Source organism: Lynx canadensis, chromosome C1 (assembly GCF_007474595.2).
Source record: "Lynx canadensis isolate LIC74 chromosome C1, mLynCan4.pri.v2, whole genome shotgun sequence".
In the NCBI taxonomy this organism is placed as follows: Eukaryota; Metazoa; Chordata; class Mammalia; order Carnivora; family Felidae; genus Lynx; species Lynx canadensis.
In genome coordinates this window covers 148,672,624-148,690,771 of record NC_044310.1, presented here as the reverse complement: position 1 = coordinate 148,690,771, position 18,148 = coordinate 148,672,624, and the positions used below count along the sequence as shown (strand labels likewise).

General features: G+C 36.1%; 1 protein-coding gene across 20 annotated transcripts in view; it reads left to right on the top strand.

Annotated features, from left to right (window-relative positions):
- The window catches only part of BAZ2B (bromodomain adjacent to zinc finger domain 2B), a 322,262-nt gene that overhangs the window by 32,119 nt on the left and 271,995 nt on the right, over positions 1-18,148 (top strand). The gene's annotated exons all lie outside the window — the stretch shown is intronic.

Below are 18,148 nucleotides of genomic sequence, written 5' to 3'. Positions count from 1 at the left end.
CCTTGTAGGATCAAAATTTAACTGAACATCTAAATTCAAGCTTTTACACATTAATTTATATTATTTAGTTTTAGAGTTTATATTATCCCAGTCTAAATATATTTTATGTTGAATAGTTTTAATTTTTCAATATATTTTTAGTTATCCTTATGATACGTTTTAATATTCAACATGACCAATTCATATATACTAGTGGTGTTTGGATACATATCAGGGAGAATAGTTAGTGAACTTGCTTAATTTTTTTTTTTTTTTTTTTAGTAGGAAATTTATAAGCCTGAAGTTGATGAACTTGTTCAACTGGAGATTAGTTAACACCTTTAAGGTAGCTTAATAATAAGCTTAGCAGCAATTTGCCAAAAAAAATTCTGAATTGTATGTAGAATTAGGTGATTTGATTACTTCCATTCAGCAGATTTGTATATAGTCCAGCACCTTCCACACACAAAAAAAACAAAACAAAATGAAGGCAGATATTTTCAAGGTTTAAGTAATACTTTTAGTCTTGATCTTTACAAATCCTTTTTTGCTGTAGCAGATGTAAACTTCTAATCATGCTATAATTACCACAAACTCTAGATCATCAATAAATTAACAATTGGCAGTGGGTTTTCAAGTTTAATATGATATTTTAATAATAAGGCTGTAATTGTGAAATAAGTATAATATCCTAAAAATAATAACCTGCATCTTTACCACACATAAAATCATTTATTAAATACATTTAAATTCTGAGTATTAAATCTGCTTTACTCATACTTAATTGAGAAGTTTGTGAGTGAACAACATAAGGGTGACTTTTGCTAAAAATACAGAATGAGTAGGCATGTAAGGGAAAAAGTCATTTATTTAGGCCAAGGTTTTGAAAAGACAATTATTTTTTTTTAAGTTTTTTTATTTTTTTAAGTAATCTCTATACCCTATGTGGGACTCAAACTCACAACTCCAAGATCAAGAGTCACATGCTCTTCAGACTGAGCCAGCCAGGTACCCTTAAAAAGATTAATCTTAAGTAAGCATTCAGGTAGCAAGCAGGTCACAAGTGGTAAGATTTCTGATAAGAGAGAGATGAGGAAAACTGAAAGAAGTCTTATTGCTTCCATTAAGCACAGGGACAAAGTCTAGTTCATTTAATGCGGACATCACTTGTACTACAGTTACAAAACTAATACATAGGAAATACCTAATTGATTTTTTTTAGATGATTCTGAGTATTAGGAAAAAAGACAGAGTCTTATTGAAGGAGGAAGGGAAAGTATGTTAACCATTTTATCTGGAATATTTCTAATATGGATACTTAAATTTTAAAAAATGATTTCTAATGATTTGCTGAATTTACAGTAACAGAAACTTCTTATCCAATGCAAGTTGGAGGTGATAGCTATTCATTTAATCAAAACAGTCAAAATGGGAAATTATTAAAAAAAAATATATATATATAATACATATATAATAAACATTTATTTTTTTGAAATTTTGTTTTAATGTTTATTAGTAAGAGACAGAGTGAGCACAAGTGGGGCAGCAGCAGAGAGAGAGGGAGACACAGAATTGAAGCCTGCTCCAGGCTCTGAGCTGTCGGCACAGAGCCCGATGTGGGGCTCGAACTCACGGACTGTGAGGCCATAACCTGAGCTGAAGTCGGATGCTTAACGGACTGAGCCACCCAGGTGCTCCGAAACATTTAGTTTTTTAATGTGAGCTGTTAATAACTCAAACTTTCACATTCATTTGTGATTTAAAAAAAATTTTTTTTTAATGTTTTTATTTATTTTTGAGACAGAGACAGAGCATGATCAGGGAAGGGGCAGAGAGAGAGAGAGAGAGACAGACAGACAGACAGACAGACAGACAGACAGAATACTAAGCAGGCTCCAGGCCCTGAGCTGTCAGCACAGAGCCTGACATGGAGCTCGAACTCATAGACCATGAGATCATGATCCTGCTGACTGAGCCACCCAGGCGCCCCATTTGTGATTTTTTTTTTTTTTTAAATCTGTCTGTTGGGTGGGAGGAGAGGGAGTAAATTTGTACTTTTTATTTAAGGATTGATTCCCTAAGTGGAAATCATTGTGTCTTTCCTGAACCCACACTTCCAAAATAAAAGTTTATTATCAGATTCTTTAAAGTAGAAAGAACCTAGATACTTTTTTTAAATTTTATTTTAGTTAACATAGAGTGCAATATTGGTTTCAGGGGTAGAATTCAGTGATTCATCACTTACATTTAACACCCAGTGCTCATCACAATACCCATTACCCATCTAGCCCATCTCCCACCCACCTACCTCACTCTATCAACCCTCAGTTTGTTCTCTTTTATTTTTTGTGGTTTGTTTCCCTCTCTCCTCTTTTTCTTCCCTCCTCCCATATGTCCATTTGTTTTGTTTCTCAAATTCCCCATAGGAGTGAAATCATATGGTCTTTGGCTTTCTCTGATTTATTTTACTTAACATAATGTTGTTATGAATGGCATGTCGTTATGAATGGCAAGATTTCATTCTTTATGATCACTGAGTAATATTCCATTGTATTTGTATACCATCTCTTTATTCATCAGTTGATGGATATTTGGGCTCTCTCCATAGTTCGGCTACTGTTGGTAATGCTGCTGTAAACATTGGGGTGCATGTACCCCTTTGTATCTGTATTTTTTGTGTTCTTTGGGTAAATACCTAAAAGTGCAATTGCTGGATTGTAGGGTAGGTCTATTTTTAGTTTTTTGAGGAAACTCCATACTGTTCCCTAGAGTGGCTGCACCAAGAACTTACATTCTTACAAAGCTTTCTGGGTGCACAGTCCCTATATACATTTATGATGTTTTCTGTCAGTATATATGCTTATCTTACCTTGTCTAATTAACAGTGACTTTAAGAAAACATATTTTTATCAAGTTTTTCAGAAGCATTCAATTTTCAGGGAAATAGCCTTTTTTTGCACTCATTTCATTGTTTTATGTTGTAATTAATGAAATAACATAAATACAGTATCAAATATTACTAGCCTAATACAATTCAGAACAAACAAGATTTCCTAGGTATGCAAATCAAATAGTGGGAGCAAAAATACGGCCAACTAGAAAGAGAAAGAAATAGTTGCCAGTAAGATTTTTGCTTTTGCAAAGCTTGTTTGTTCCATGTACCTAGTATTTATTACCCAATCCATCATCAAATCAAATAATCTTTGAGACGTATCTCAAAGAGATCTGCCCAGAGGTAGGTACACTTGCCTTTCTGCTCCCCCATAATCCCTCTTGTTTTCGTATAGTTGCTTCATATTACTCACATGTCTCCCTCTTGAATCATCATGTTTCCCCTTCTTGGATTATTACTACAACATACTAGGGAAAAAAGATACTTCTTTTCATTTCTTTCATTATTAACATAAATTCTCTGCTTGTCACTCAGCTCTCTTGAATTTGCTACCTATAATGCTCTCCTGCCATTCTTCCTTATTCTGGCCTTAGTCATGCTTTTGCTTCACATCAGCTCCACAAAACTGTTATTGCCAGTGTTCATGATGACTTCTGTGACTTCAGTCAGTTCTCAGTTCTCACTTTTTAACAAGACTTGTAGGATTTAACAAAGTTTGTCACTCTATCCTCCTTTAAATGTTCTTTTTCTTTTGCCTTCCACAATTTTCTTATTTGGTTTTTCCTCCTAGTTTTCTGTTTTCCCTTTCTTTGCTGGTTTCTCTTCATCTCTCCACCCATGCCCCAGGCCTCACTCCTTGCACAACTTCTGTTCTTTCACTGTAATCACTTTCTTGGTGAAATAATTCAATCCTTGGATTTAGATAGCATTGAAATGCTAATGACTCCCAAAGTTGCTTATTCCATTTTTTGAGGGGAGTTTTCCTATTGAAATATAATTGATGTATAATGTTATATTAGTTTAATGATACTTATGTATGATGTGAAATAATTACCCCGTTAAGTCTGGTTAACATCTATCACCGTACATAGTTACAAAATGTTTTTTCTTGTGATAAAAACTTTTAAGATATATTCCCCTAGCAACTTACAAATATGCAATATAATTTACTATCTATAGTCACCACGCTGTATTACATCTCATGACTTATTTATTTTGTAACTGCAAGTTTGCAACTTTTGACTTCCTTACCCATGTCACCTATTCCCCTCCTGCCACTGGCAACCATCAATCTGTTCTATCAGCTTGTGGGGTTATTTGTTTGTTTTTAAGATTCTACATGTAAGTGAGATGATACCATATTTGTCTTTCTCTGACTTATTTCACTTAGCATAATGCCCTTGAGGTCCATCCACTTTGTCGCAAATGGCAGTATTTCTGTTTTATGGTGGAGTAATATTTCATTGTACATACGAACATTTTCCTTGTCCATTTATCCATCGGTACATACTTTGGTTGCTTCTTGACTATTGTAAGTAATGCTGCTGTGAACATGGGGGTGCGTATATCTTTTTGAGTTAGTATTTTTTACTGTCTTCTAATGAATACCCAGAACTGGAATTGCTAGACCACATGGTAGCTCAATTTTTCATTCTTTGAGGAAGCTCCATACTGGTTTCCATAGTGGCTGCACCAATTTACTTTTTTTTTTTTTTTTGTAAAGTTTATTTATTTATTTTGAGAGAGACAGCACTCGAGCAGGGAAGGGGCAGAGAAAGAGGGAGAATGTTAAGCAGGCTCCCTGCTATCAGCACCAGTCCCACACAGGGCTCAAACTCACAAAACCCTGAGGTCATGACCTGAGCTGAAATCAAGAGCCAGACTGTAACAAGGCCACCCAGGCGCCTTGCACCAATTTAAATTGTTAACCAACAGTACACGAGGGTTCCATTTTCTGTTCATCCTTGTCAATACTTGTTATTTCTTGGATTTTTTGGATAATAGCCATTTTTTAAAATTTTGTTTTTTTTTTTTTTGAAGGAGAGAGAGACAAAGCATGAGTCGGGGAGGGGCAGGGAGAGAGGGAGACACAGAATCCGAAGCAAGCTCCAGGCTCTGAGTTGGAAGCACAGAGCCCGAGGACGCGGGGCTCTAACCCGTGAACTGTGAGATCATGACCTGAGCCGAAGTTGGAGGCTTAACAGACTGAGCCACCCAGGCGCTGCTCTTTTTTTTTTTTTTTTTAATGTTTGTTTATTTTTTAGAGAGAGAGAGACAGAGACAGAGACCCAGTGTGAGTGGGGGAGGGGCAGAGAGAGAGGGAAACACAGAATCCAAAGCAGGTGCCAGGCTCTGAGCTGTCAGCACAGAGCCTGACGTAGGTAGGGCTTGAATTCAGGGACCACGAGATCATGACCAGAGCCAAAGTCGGCCACTTAACCAACTGAGCCACCTGGATGCCCCTTGATAATGGCCATTCTAACAGATGTGTGGTGTACTTCATTTTGGTTTTGATTTGCATCATTCTGATGATCCTTGATGTTGAGACTCCTGTTGGCTATCTGCATATCTTTTTGAAAAAAATACTCAGATCCTCTGCCCATTTTTTAATTAGATTTTTTTTTTTTTTTTTTTTTTTTTTTTTTTTTTTTTGCTATTGAGTTGTAGTTCTTCCTATATTTTGGATGTTAACTTCTTACCAGATATATGATTTGTAAATATTTTCTCCCACGCAGTAGGTTGCCTTTTCATTTTTTTTAAAGTTTATTTATTTATTTTGAGAGAGAGTGTGGATGGGGGAGGGGCAGAGAGAGAGGGAGAGAGAGGGTCCCAAGCAGTCTCCGCTCTGTCAGCATGGACGAACTGCGAGATCACAGCCTGAGCTGAAACCAAGAGCCAAAGGCTCAACTGACTGAGCCACCCAGGTGCCCCCTCTTTTTTTTTTTTTAATGATGGTTTCCTTTTCTGTATAGAAGCTTATTAGTTTGATTTAGTTCTATGTGTTTACTTTTGCACCTGTTGCCTTTGATTTTGGTGTCAAATCTAAAAAATGATTGCTAAAGTCAATCTCAAGGAGCTTACCACCTTTGTTTTCTTCTAGCACTTTTGTGGTTTTAGGTCTTATGTTCAAGTCTTTAATCCATTTTGAGGTGATTTTTGTATATGTTGTAAGATAGTGATCCAATTACTTTCTTTTGCATGTAGCCATCCAGTTTTCCCCATACCATTTTTTGAAGAGATTGTCCTTTCCCCATTGTATATTCTTGCCTCCTTTGTCATAAATTAGTTGGCCATATATGCATGAATTTATTTCTGGGCTTTCTATTCTGTACCATTGATCTGTGTGTCTTGGTTTGTTTTTATGTCAATATTCTACTGTTTTGATTTCTATAGTTTTGTAATACAGTTTGAAACCAGGAAGTGTGATGCCTCCAGCTTTGTTCTTCTTTCTCAAGATTGTTTTGGCTATTTGGAGTCTTTTGTAGTTCCATATGTATTTTAGGATCTGTTTGTTCCATTTCTGTGAAAAATGCTGTGGGAATTTACATAGGGATTTCATTGAACTGCAGGTTGCTTTAAGTAGCATAGAACATTTTAACAATATTAATTCCTCCAATCCACAATTATGGAATATTTCTTCCATTTATTTGTGTCTTCTTCAGTGTCTTACAGTTTTTAGTGTACAGGTCTTTCACCTCTTTGGCTAAATTCCTTGGCTTTTTTTTTTTTCTCTTTTATGTAGTTGTAAATGGTATTCTTTTCTTAATTTCTTTTTGTGATAGTTTGTTATTTGTGAATAGAAATTCAACAGCTTTTGTATATTGACTTTGAATCCTGCAACTTTACTAAATTTATTTATTACTTCTAGTAGTTTTTTGGTGCAGTCTTTAGTGTTTTCTATTTATAATATCTTGTCATCAGCAAATAGAGACAGGTTTACTTTTCCATTTCCAATTTGGATGCCTATTATTTCTTTTTCTTGCCTAATTGCTCTGGCTAGAGTTTTCAAACTATGTTGAATAGAAGTGAGGAGAATGGGCATACTTGTCTCTCTTTTGCCTTGTTTCTGATCTTAGAGGAAAAAGTTTTAGCTTTCACCATTGAGAATGATGTTTGCTGTGGGATTGTCAGATATGGCCTTTATTATGTTGAGGTACATTCCCTTTATACCCATTTTGTTGAGATTTTTTAAATCAAAAATGGATGTTGAATTTTGTCAAATGCTTTTTCTATATCTATTAAGAGAATCATGATTTGTATCCTTCATTGTATTAATGTGGTGTATTATGTGATTGATATGTGAATATTGCAGCATCCATGTATCCCAGGGATACATCCCACTTGATCATGGTGTATGATCCTTTTAATATTTTGTTTATTTTGGTTTGTTATTTTTTTAAGTTTATTTGCTTATTTATTTTTATTAATTTTATTTATTTTTTTAAATTTACATCCAAATTAGTTAGCATATAGTGCAACAATGCTTTCAGGAGTAGATTCCTTAGTGCCCCTTACCCATTTAGCCCATCCCCCCCCTCCCACAACCCCTCCTGTAACCCTTTGTTTGTTCTCCATATTTATGAGTCTCTTCTGTTTTGTTACCCTCCCTGTTTTTATATTATTTTTGTTTCCTTTCCCTTATGTTCATCTGTTTTGTCTCTTAAAGTCCTCATATGAGTGAAGTCCTAGGATTTTTGTCTTTCTCTAACTAATTTCACTTAGCATAATACCCTTCAGTTCCATCCACGTAGTTGCAAATGGCAAGATTTCGTTCTTTTTGATTGCTAAGTAATACTCCCTTTGTGTGTGTGTGTGGGGGGGGGGTGTGTACACCACACCTTCTTATCCATTCATCCATTGATGGACATTTGGGCTCTTTCCATACTTCGGCTTTTGTTGATAGTGCTGCTATAAACATTGGGGTGCATATGCCCCTTCAAAACAACACACCTGTATCCCTTGGATAAATAGCTAGTAGTGCAATTGCTGGGTTGATTTTGGTTTGTTATTGTGTTGAGGATTTTTGCATCTCTGTTCGTCAGATATATTGGCCTATAATTTTCATTTCTTCTAGTGTCCTTGTTTGATTTTGTTATCAGGGTGATGCTGGCCTCATAAGATGAATTTGGGAGTGTTTCCTCCTCCTCTTCTATTTTTTTGGAAGAGTTTAAGAAGGTCATTTTCTTTTTTCTTAATGGAATAAATTTATAAACCTGGAGTTTTTTCCCCCCTAAACTGAAACTCTCATACCAACTGCTTTCTTGGCACTTATGCCTACATGTTTATGAGGCATCTCAAACTTAAGATTCTCAGTGTTAAAGTTGGAGGACTGACATTACCCAACTTTAATACATATAATAAACCTACAGTAATCAAGGCAGTATGGTATTGGCACAAGAATAGACAGATCAGTGGAACAGATTGGAAAACCCAGAAATAGATCTACATCAGCATAAGCAATTGATGTTTGACAAAGCAAGGCAATAATAAAATGATGCAAAGATAGTCTTTTCAGAAAATGGTGCTGTAATAACTGGACATCCACATGCAAAAATGAATCTAGACACTGACTTTACATCCTTTACAAAAATTAACCTAAAATGAATTACGTACCTAAAAAATTAGAAGGCAGAACTGGGGCACCTGAGTGGCTCAGTCAGTTAAGCATCTGACTCTTGATTTCTACTCAGGTCATGATCTCATAGGTTTGTGGGTTCATGCCCTACATCAGGTTCTGTATTGTCAGTGCAAAGCCTGCTTGGTATTCTTTCTCTCTTTCTCTCTTTCTCTCTTTCTTTCTCTCTCTCTCTCTCTCTCTCTCTCTCTCTTTTTCTCTGCCCCTCCTTGGTCTCTCTCTCAAAGAAATAAACTTATAAGAAAAAAGAAAAGAAATGAGTTTGAGTCCCATGTCGGCCTCTGCACTGATGGCACAGACCCTGCTTGGGATTTTCCTCTTCCCTCTCTCTCTCTCTCTGCCCATTCCTGGCTTGCTCTCTCTCTCTCTCAAAAATAAATAAATAAATAAATAAAAATAAAAACAAAAAACAAAACAAAATAAAAAACCTCAACAATAAGAAAACAACCTAATTTTATTTTATTTTTTTTCAAATGTTTATTTTTAATTTTTTTTTCAACGTTTATTTATTTTGGGGACAGAGAGAGACAGAGCATGAACGGGGGAGGGGCAGAGAGAGAGGGAGACACAGAATCGGAAACAGGCTCCAGGCTTTGAGCCATCAGCCCAGAGCCCGACGCGGGGCTCGAACTCCCGGACCGCGAGATCGTGACCTGGCTGAAGTCGGACGCTTAACCGACTGCGCCACCCAGGCGCCCCATCAAATGTTTATTTTTGAGAGAGAGAGTATGCTAGCAGGGCACAGAGAGAGGGAGACAGAGAATCCAAAGCAGGCTTTGTGCGATTAGCACAGAGCCTAATGCAGGGCTCAAACTCACAAATCATGATACTGTGACCTGAGCCAATGTCAGACACTTAACCAACTGAGCCACACAGGTGCCCCTAAACAACCTAATTTTAAAAGAGCCCAAAGATCTTGAAGCTCACCAAAGAAATCATGGTGGCAAATAAACACATTAAAATGCCTACATCATATGTCATCAGGGAAATGCAATCTGAATCAACAATGATATACTACTACACACCTACTAAATTGTCCAAAATCTAAACACAGACAACATCAAATTATGGAGAGAATTTGAAGCAACAGAAGCTCTCATTGATTGCTGGTGGGAATGCAAAATGGTATAGCCACTTTGGAATACAGTTTCACAGTTTCTTACAAAATTAACCATATTCTTACCATACATTTTAGCAATCACTCTCTTTGGCCTTTACCCAAATTTGTTGAAAACTTATGTCCACAAAAAAGCCTGAAGTTTTGTTCATGATTGCCAAAACCTGAAAGCAATGCAGATGTCCTTTAGCAGGTGAATGGATAAATAAACTGTGGTACATCCAGAAATGGACTGTTATTCAGTATTACAAAGAAGTGAGTTATCAAGCAATGGAAAGATATATATGGAACCTTAATTGCTTATTACTGAGTGAAAGAAGCCAATCTGAAGAGGCTGCAGACTGTATGATTCCAAATATATAACATTTTGGAAGAGGCAAAACTGGAGATAGTAAAAAGATCAGTGTTTGCTAGAGGTTAGAAGAATGGGAGGAATGAATTAGGTGCAGCACAAAAGGTTTTTAAGGCAGTGAAACTACTCTGTATGATGTTATATTGGTAGACACATGTCATTATATATTTGTCCAAACCCATACGATGTATATACCAAGAGCAATCCCTAATGTAAACTGGACTTTGCGTGTTCTTAGGTTGTAACAAATGTACCACTTTGACTGAGTATGTTGATAATAGGTATGCATGTTTGGGGCCAAGGAAATCTCTGTACCAACCCATGAGTTCTGCTGCGAACCTAAAACTGCTCTAAAAAATAAAATCTGTAAAAGCAACTAACCAATCAACGAACCCATACATATAACCAGAGTTTTTGCAGTGGCCTACAAGGCCCAACCTGATCTTCCTACAGGGCCTCATGTCACTTCTTACTACATATACTCTGTATAGTATACTCTGGGCCTAACTACATTAGCCCCCTTGGTACTTGTATAGGTAATAGGTAAAACATCTGCGTTTATGGAGCTTCTGGGTGGCTCAGTCAGTTAAGTGTCTGCCTCATGGTTTTGGCTCAGGTCACAATCTCACAGTTTTGTGAGTTCGAGCCCTGTGTCAGGCTCTGTGCTGACAGTGTAGAGCCTAGTTGGGGTTCTCTCTCTCTCCCTCTCTCTCTTCCCCTCCCCCACTTGCATTGTCTATTTCTCTCAAAATAAATAAATAAACTTAAAAAAAAAGAAAAACATTTGCATTTGCTATTCCTTCATATAACCATATGGGTTGTTCTCAGCTCTTTCAAACAATTGCTTCAAAGTATTCTTCCACATGATTCTTTTCTTTAACACCCTAACCCACATTGCAAACTCTCCACCCTGCATTCCCTATCCCTTTTTTGCTGTATTTTTTCCTTTGGCACTTAAGGCTTTCAGATATTTTTATTGTAGTTTTCTTTCCTGAAGAAACCAGAATTATTTTTGTTTTTCTTTCTACCAAAAAATAGCATCTAGACAGCATTTGGCATATGGTGTGCCCTGAATATGTTTTGTGTGTGTGTGTGGGGGGGGGGGGGAATACATGAATCTCATTGTACGATTACTATTGATTTACTCGTCTTTATTCCACTTGACTAAAGCTTCCTGAGAGGCCAGTGCTGCAATTTCTGTGTCTATTTCTTCAGTGTTTAGCACACATTGTTGTATTACATATGTTCAGTTATTAAAAGAATATACTTCTCACTTTACACAGGTATAATCATAACAGAATACACATTGGATTTTTTTCTTTATGTTATAGGTACATTTTTGGTTGTTATGTGTTCTGCATAATTATATACATTATTTTGTTAACTTTCAAAACTCGTATGAAATCATGCAGGCAAGTCATAAAATAGATAACACTGAAAAATTTTATTGGGTTGATACTCATTATTACAAGCATTTAAGTTTTCTAACTTGTATTTTTAAAGGCAAGGTCTCAGTGAATATCCTAGTAAATCTTTAATTCAGTGACCTAGAGATACATCATGTTATAAAAAAAGGCATGAAGTTTAATATTTACAAAAGAGCCAATATATCTCCATTTTGAAAAGATCCACTTTAAATAGTGTAAACTACTCTAGTGCATCTATATTTTTTTCTTGGCTACTTGTTTTATTTTAGAAAGGTATGTTTGTACTGGAAAAAGTTAAATCTGTGAAATGTATTCCCCTTCACCCTGCCAATTGCCATTTCCAGAATCACTCTTAAAAACTTTGCTGTGTGGGGTGGTGCCTGGGTGGCTCAGTTGGTTGAGCACCCAACTCTTGATTTTGACTCTGGTCATGGTCCCACAGTTGTGGGATTGAGCCCTGCAGCATGGAGCCTGTTTGGGATTCTCTCTCTCTCTCTCTCTCTCTCTCTCTCTCTCTCTCTCTCTCTCTCTCTCCCCCTCCCTCCCTCCCTCCCTCCCCCTCTGCGCTTATGTGCTTTCTTTCTCTGTCCTCCACTCCTGTGCTCTCTCTTTCTCTCTCTAAAAAAATAAAAACAAAAAAGTTTGCTGTGTATTCTTTCAGAACTTTTTGTATGCATGTGACTACATATATATATACAAGAACTAAAAAATCTAGCATATATATGTATTATTCTGTAGTTTATCTTTTTAATCTTGTGTCACAGAAATCTACTATATCAGTATATAGAATGTCTTCTTTATAAAGATCACACTATGCTGTATAATTAATTATTCCTCTATTGACAGACATTTAGTTTGTCTCTAATTATGAGAAATGGTGGTTATACAAAGTTACATACTTTCTTTTCTGCAGTACGGTGCATTATGATTCTTCAGAGAGGTAAGTGGTGTGCAGAATTTCCTGAACTTACTTCATCAATAGAACCTTTAGTTTCATGGAGCATGCAATTCTTTCAAAGAGCCTGTCATATCACTGATGCTCCATTAAATATATTTGGAGCTCTCGTCAATCTTCTCATTTTACTTATAATGAAATTGAGACTGAGTAAATGGAAAATTGGAACCATACCCTCAGTTTCTTGACTGTTGTTCCGTGTTGCTCCTGATGCTTTAAATTTAATCATCATTTAGTACTTTTTCCTGAATTCAAATAGGGAAGTTAAGCACTAGAATTTTTTGTAAGGGAAAAAATAGTTTTCATGTATTGATACTAGGAAAAGTTAACATTTGTATGTCCTTAGGTTTTTCTTTATATCAGCATGGGATATCTCAGTAGATAATTAGTGACAAGTGAAGACAGGTTAGATTTCGATCAGTTTGATACAGGTTTTCTTAAATAACTTAAAGTCCTCTGACATAAATGGACTAGTTCCTTTCTCATCTTTGAATAATTCTTTCAATTACTTGAAAAGTAAGAGTCACTTGAAAAGCAGTGTTAAGTTTGGTTGTGCCTAGCAAATTTCTTAGCTCTTTCTTTTGCCTTTCTCTTCCTCATTCAGGTTCCTAGTTTTATTTCTTGTAGTATATAAGAAGACTGTAGTCATAATGTTGGATATGTTTTATGATAGAGATACTGTTGAATCTTTTTGCCATAATTGGTCTGTCTTACTTTTCCTTTCCTTGAGTTGTCAGGTTCCTCTAATCTTAGGGTACATTCAGAGTATGTTTTCTTTTCCTTATGTAATAATGTTTGTTCGGATCAGTTCTTTCGTGCGGTGAAAACAATCATTGGAGGAGGAATTTATATTCCTCTTTCAGTAATTGTTTATAAAATTATTTGAATAATGAAAATAGATTTTTTTCTGATTATAAAGGTAATGAATACTCATATAGAAAGTTTAAGTAATACATGAAGAATTTATGTAAGGTAGTTAAGTCACTTAAAATCCTATCTGGAGGTAAGCACTTTAACACTATAATATTGAACTTTCTTCTCTATAAGAATACATAACACATTTATAAATATAAGGTCATACTCTGTTGGCTTGTAATTTTCTCTTTTACTCAAGAAAGTATGTTGTGGAGCACTTTGCTTCTTATCAATATAGAGAATATAAATCACTTCTTAATGACTACAAAGTCACTTTATGGATATACCCAAATTGCATTAATGCTCATTAATAGACATTTATTTATTTATTTATTAATATGAAATTTATTGTCAAATTGGTTTCCATACAATACCCAGTGCTCATCCCAACAGGTGCCCTCCTCAGTGCCCATCACCCATTTCCCCCTCCCTCCTATCCCCCATCAACCCTCAGTTTATTCTCACTTTTTAAGAGTCTCTTATGGTTTGCCTTCTTCCCTCTCTGTAACTTTTTTTTCCCCTCCTCCTCCCCCATGTTTCTCAGGATCCACATAAGAGTGAAAACATATGGTATCTGTCTTTCTCTGTATGACTTATTTCACTTAGCATAACACTCTCCAGTTCCATCCACATTGCTACAAAAGGCCATATGTCATTCTTTCTCATTGCCAAGTAGTATTCCATTGTATATATAAACCACATCTTCCTTATCCATTCATCAGTTGATGGACATTTAGGCTCTTTCCATAATTTGGCTATTGTTGAAAGTGCTGCTATAAACATTGGGGTACATGTGCCCCTGTGCATCAGTACTCCTGTATCCCTTGGATAAATTCCTAGCAGTGCTATTGCTGGGTCATAGGGTAGATCTATTTTTATTTTTTTGAGGAACCTCCATACTGTTTTCCAGAGTGGCTGCACCAGTTTGCATTCCCACCAACAGTGCGAGAGGGTTCCCATTTCTCCACATCCTCTCCAGCATCTATAGTCTCCTGATTTGTTTATTTTAGCCACTCTGACTGGAATGAAGTGATATCTCAGTGTGGTTTTGATTTGTATTTCCCTGATGAGGATGACGTTGAGCATCCTTTCATGTGCCTGTTGGCCATCTGGATGTCTTCTTTAGAGAAGTGTCTTCATTAATAGATATTTTGAATGGCTTCAAAATTTTCCAAATTATGAGGAGTTCCCTCTTAAACATTTTGTAGATTTGGCTTTATGCTCTTGTGGTTATTTTTATAGTGTAATTCCTAAAAGAGAAATGGCTGGATCAGAATTTTGGTTATTGTTACGAAACTACTTTCCAAACAATGGTAACAATTTATACTCTCTCTAAAATTGTATGAGAGCATACTTGCTGCTACACCTTCAAAAAAAAACAAAACAAAATACTTTTTGTGGGGGTGTCTGGGTGGCTTAGTCAGTTAAAGTGTCTGACTTTGGCTCAGGTCATGATCTCATGGGTTTGTGGGTTCAAGTTCCGCATTGGGCTCTGTGCTGACAGCTCAGAGCCTGGAGCCTGCTTCATATTCTGTGTCTCTCTCTCTTTCTGCCCCTCCCCAACTCATGCTCTGTCTCTCTCTCAAAAATAAATAAACATTAAAAAAAATTAAAAACCAAACAAAAAGCTTTTTTTTTTTTTTTTTACCCTTTGATGATCTGGTTGGTCCATAATGATGACTCAAGATTGTTCAAATTTGTATGTCTTTGATTATTAGTCAGATTTAATATATTTGCATGTAATGGACACTTTTTTTTTTATAAGTGAACTCTACACCCAATGTGGGGCTTGAACTCACGACTCAGAGATCAAGTGTCCCCTGCTGTACTGACTGAGCCAGCCAGGTGCCTCTTAAAATGGCCGCTTTTATTTTTTCTGTATATTATCTGTTAGCATCTTTTACTTATATTTGTATTATACTATTAGGACTTGGCATATATTTATTTCATCCTCACAAGAATTCTTTGAGGTAGGTTCTATATCTGTTCTGTTTCACACTTGAGGAAACTGAGATGTGGTTAAATAACTTGCCCAAGATGACAGAGCTAGTGTATGGTAAATGCAGGATTCAAATCCATATTTTCTGTACTCTCAGTAAGGTCAGCCAGATTTACTTGAGATTCTGAATATATTTCATGATTATAATTTAATTTATGAATTGGTAATAATTTGAAGCTATTTGTTTTTCAGGAATTTAGTAAGCTTCTAGATCTTAAAGGAAAAATATTTTGCTAATGTTTGTAAGTTTTGGTCCTAGCATTTTAGGCTGCCATTTGTAGATTTAGCTTAGTGTCCTCCTAACTTTATATGGTCTAAAAACAATTCCTATGAATGAAGGAAGATGTAGAGATTATTTTCCTAGATCTGGATGTATTTTTGAAGCTTTTGTATGTAAAATACATATTACATATCCATATTATAATATTTTTTTTCTTTTGAAATTTTGATACCTTAAGTATATACTGGTTCACTATAAGGGTTTCATAATCATCTTTTTATACTTTTTGTAGATTTGGATCTACTGTCCCAATTTCTATTCTGTTAACATGGTTTTGAGTCTTAGAATTTTAGAAGTGAAGGATCTTGAGTCTGCATTCCTCATTATACAGATTAGGAACCTTAGACATAGATTTGTAAATTAATTAGTGGCAAATGCTGTGGTTCAGCCCTAAACAGCAATTTTATTTATCTCATTTGGGGCTTTTGGGTCCTTGTTTCTTTTTGGCTGAAGACTTATTAAGCATTACCAAGTTAATTAATACTTCGTTCTATTTGTATTCTTTTTTAAAGTTTTTATTTATTTTGAGAGTGACAGAAACACCACAAGTTGGGGAGGAGCAGAGAGAGAGAGAGAGAGAGAGAGAGAGAGAGAGAGAGAGAGAATGAATTCCAAGCAGGCTCTGCACTGACAAGGAGCTTGATCCTACCATTTGTGAAATCATGACCTGAGCTGAAACCAAGAGTTGGACACAACCAACTGAGCCACCCAGGTGCCCCATATGTACCTTTATATTTTTTTTTTTTAATTTTAGAACATGAGTGGGGGAGAGGGGCAGAGGAAGAGAGAGAGAGAGAGAGAGAGAGAGAGAGAGAGAGAGAGAGAATTTTAGGCAGGCTCCACACTCAGCATAGAGCTGGATACGGGCTCGATCCCACAATCCTGGGATTATGACTTGAGCCAGAATCAAGAGTTGGACATTCAACCAACTGAGCCACCCAGGGACCCCTATTTACCTTTATATTCTTAACACATAACTTCGTGCCTAGAATATGAAAAGCACTTGGTAAAATGCCTATTGAATTGAGTTTTTTATTTTTGAGAGAAAGGTGAGGGGAAAAGGGAAGAGGGGCAGAGGGAGAGAGATTCTTAAACAGGTTCCATGCTCAGCGTGGAGTCTGATGCCAGGCTCAATCCCATGACTCCCGGATCATGACCTGGGCCAAAGTCAAGAGTCAGATGCTCAACCAACCTAGCCATGCAGGTGCCCCTGAATTAAATTTACTTATGTTTTTTTTGTTTGTTTCCATTTTTATTTTATTCTCTCTTCTCTTGAATAATTTAAATTTGTTTTCTACCGCATTTTCTTTAGGTTTTATTGTGATCACTCCTTTTATTTCATAGCTGATAGGTACTCATATACTGAACAAGAACATAGGTGTTCTTCCTGAGTCCAGTGTCCTTCTGGAATTCTATTCTGAATTAATAAATGCAGGTGAAAACTTAAATAGTATTGCATCAAATTATAAACATGTAGATTTTTAGAATCTGAACTAAGATGCTATTTAGTTCAAAGGTCTCATGTAACAGTATAGGATAGAAATGACAAAATGGCAGAAATGTGTAGATTTGTTAAGATTAATTTGGCAATAATTATATAGCTTTGTAGCTGAACGAAATTTCTCAGAAATTGGTTTAGGCAGGCTTCAAGAAGGAAGGCAGTTTATAATTTCTGGAAATATAATATAACCGTTCAGAACTTTCTCATGAAGATCAATGCTGGTGGTTCAGGAGCTTTATACAACGATAGTCTATGTAAAACATCATGAAGTCAGTATCAGAGGGGTTTTGGTAGTTTGCTTAGTCTCAAGTTTTAAGAATAGATAGGTAACTAACCCATATTCCAGTGATCATTCACTCATTGTTAGTTTTTTAACTTCATTGCCAAATCATGCATGCATACTATTAATTGAATTCTTAGGAATACACAAAAGACTGAAATGCTGACAGCTAATCATGGAAGTTGATTACCTGTGTGCAGATAGTCTTGAAGTAGAAACTAATAACCAATAGAAAACGTAGTCATTCTTTGCTTAGTTCTTTTGAATTCACTTTCTGAACTTGTTCTTTTTGTTTTAGAAGTGGTTCTGACTTATCAGTGATTTAGAATCACTGATTTAGTGACTCTAAATCACTTTGTCACTAAATTCAGAGTTGTAGGTAGTTAGCTGGTTCCTAGGCTCTATGAAAGATACTATGCTTATGAGTCTTGAGAAACAGGGGCACCTGGGTGGCTCCTTGGTTAAGCGTCTGACTCTTGATCTCGGCTCAGGTCATGATCTTGCAGTACATGAGTTTGAGCTTTTGTCAGTGTAAAGCCTGCTTGGGATTCTTTCCCTCTCTCTCTACCCCTCCCCTGCATGCACACATGTGTGCTCTCTCTCTCTCTCTTAAATAAACTTTGGGAAAAAAAAGACTCGTAAGAAACAGACATGAATGACTCTATGATTGATAGCAAAGACCATATAACATGATGGACGTTATAGAAATATAAACAATACACTATTTATATAGACACATAAATAATAACCATAAATATCCATAAATAGATATGCTAAGTATTGCAGGATGCCAGAGAAAGGGGTGGTTAATTTTG